The sequence below is a fragment of the Halyomorpha halys genome, unplaced genomic scaffold (genome assembly GCF_000696795.3).
Source record: "Halyomorpha halys isolate HHAL.00 unplaced genomic scaffold, Hhal_1.1 Scaffold213.1, whole genome shotgun sequence".
Classification (NCBI taxonomy): domain Eukaryota; kingdom Metazoa; phylum Arthropoda; class Insecta; order Hemiptera; family Pentatomidae; genus Halyomorpha; species Halyomorpha halys.
The window spans coordinates 1,594,153-1,596,114 of NW_027116617.1; the positions used below are offsets into that span (position 1 = coordinate 1,594,153).

At 26.8% G+C, this 1,962-nt stretch overlaps 1 long non-coding RNA gene across 1 annotated transcript in view; it reads left to right on the forward strand.

The window, feature by feature from the left end:
* LOC136797262 (uncharacterized) overlaps positions 1 to 1,715 on the forward strand; it is a 44,758-nt gene extending 43,043 nt beyond the window's left edge. Inside the window, exon 6 of the long non-coding RNA XR_010845112.1 lies at positions 1,588 to 1,715. This is a non-coding gene — a long non-coding RNA (uncharacterized lncRNA). The remainder of the gene's footprint in view (positions 1 to 1,587) is intronic.
* The last annotated feature ends 247 nt before the right edge of the window (positions 1,716 to 1,962 follow it).

Genomic DNA, 1,962 nt, shown 5'->3' on the forward strand with positions numbered 1-1,962 from the left:
GAGAGAGAGAGAGACATACACATACACACCTATACTAACACACGCACACACACTGGAATATTTTGGTTAGCCAGAGTCATCCAAATTTTTATTTTCTATTTTACTTTTGTGAAATTTCTCTGATAGCTACAAATCCAGTGAAGAACTCTCTATTCTTGCTATCCAAAAGAAACAAACTGTGTATCTTCTCAAAAACTACTGGGTATGGCTCACTGAACTAAACAAGAAGTAGTTGGTTTATCCTATAATGTAAATCATGCCAATCTTAGTGCTTTTCCTTTTATTGTTTATTTATGATATTTGCTGAGAGCACCTTATTTTCCAATTTTAAATATATAGTTCTCATTGTTTAACACTTCCTTCCATTTGGTTTAATTAGCATTTTTTCTTCAATTTTAGTATGGATATTGATTATTTAGGAAAATATCATTGATTTTAAAGGCAAGAGTTAGTTTACAGTATAATGTTTACTTGATAACAACACAAATCTATTAGTGTATATTTTACATTTATTATTATGTAATATAAAACATATTATTATGTACTTAAAAATTCAAATCATTGTTTCTGTTGGAGAGGTTTGAAAATAATTTAAGTCAATATGGAGGTGAAGTTTCTTCACACAATAGGGCCAGTGAAATGTGGCCAATGTGTAGTTGGTATTGATTTAAGATTTGTTTTACTTTGAAACTACAGTTATTTAGTTTTGACCTTAAATGCAACAGGTGCGTCTGTAGAACCCATAATGATATTTAATCTTCGTAAATTTTAGTGTTCTGAACTAATTTATTTTTCATATTTTTTAGGAGTTATAATTCATTTTCATATAGATAAATACACAAGTATAGTAATAAATGCATGAATGTATGATTTTAAATAAAAAGTTATGAAATTATTCAAACTGGGTCTAATATGCCCACCTGTCCTCTTGTGGGTTGATATAACATTATAAATGTATATTATTGGATCTGTTTCTATAATGAGTTCAACATGTTATTTTTCCTATTTATCAATATGTTATTATTTTATAGCATTTATATATATAAATGCTATAAAATAATAACATATTGATATATAGGAAAAATAACATGTTGAACTCATTATAGAAACAGATCCAATAATATACATTTATAATGTTATATCAACCCACAAGAGGACAGGTGGGCATGTTAGACCCAGTTTGAATAATTATATATATATATATATATATTTATATATATGACAGTTATATCATTCATTGACCTGTGGTATGATCTCAGTAAACCATCCCTTACTTCTTAAATAAAATGTAGAAAATGGTAGCATTCTTAATAATATGCTTAGTCAACAAACAGGATTTCAAATTGTTTGATTAATCAAGGCATTCTATAGCAGTGGTTTTTAGAATGATGGTTCAGGTGTGTACAGAAGTTATAAACTATAATTAGAAGGATACAGATTATTTTTATATAATTCAAGATAAAATTTTTAGATATAATACTTAACTCACAATTTATTCATTAAAAACTATTAAAAGTAAATAACATTTTAAACAATAGTTTCAGTAACTTTGAATTTCGATTAATTTATCATTTCATTATATTTCAGTAATGTCCACATGAGCAGGAAGGAAAATGTTCCATCATATCAAACCTCTCATCACAACAACTTGTTTCATCACTTATCAGAAAGACACATCTACTTCGAGCAACATTTTGGAGTTATTTGGTTTGGTGAGTGTAGAAACTTTCTATTGTTGAGCATGTTCTTACATACAATTTGACCATATAAAATGTTTTTCATATAATTAAAAAAAATCCTGGAAAACCTTGCTTGAGTTTTTTTAAAGACTGTTTATATATACTAAATTTTTATAAGTTTAGACAATTATATTTATTAATTAAATTTGCTGTATTACAACTGTCTAAAGTTATCTAGTGAGGATAGAACACAGAAGTGTTGAGTAAATTAATAATTTTCTTG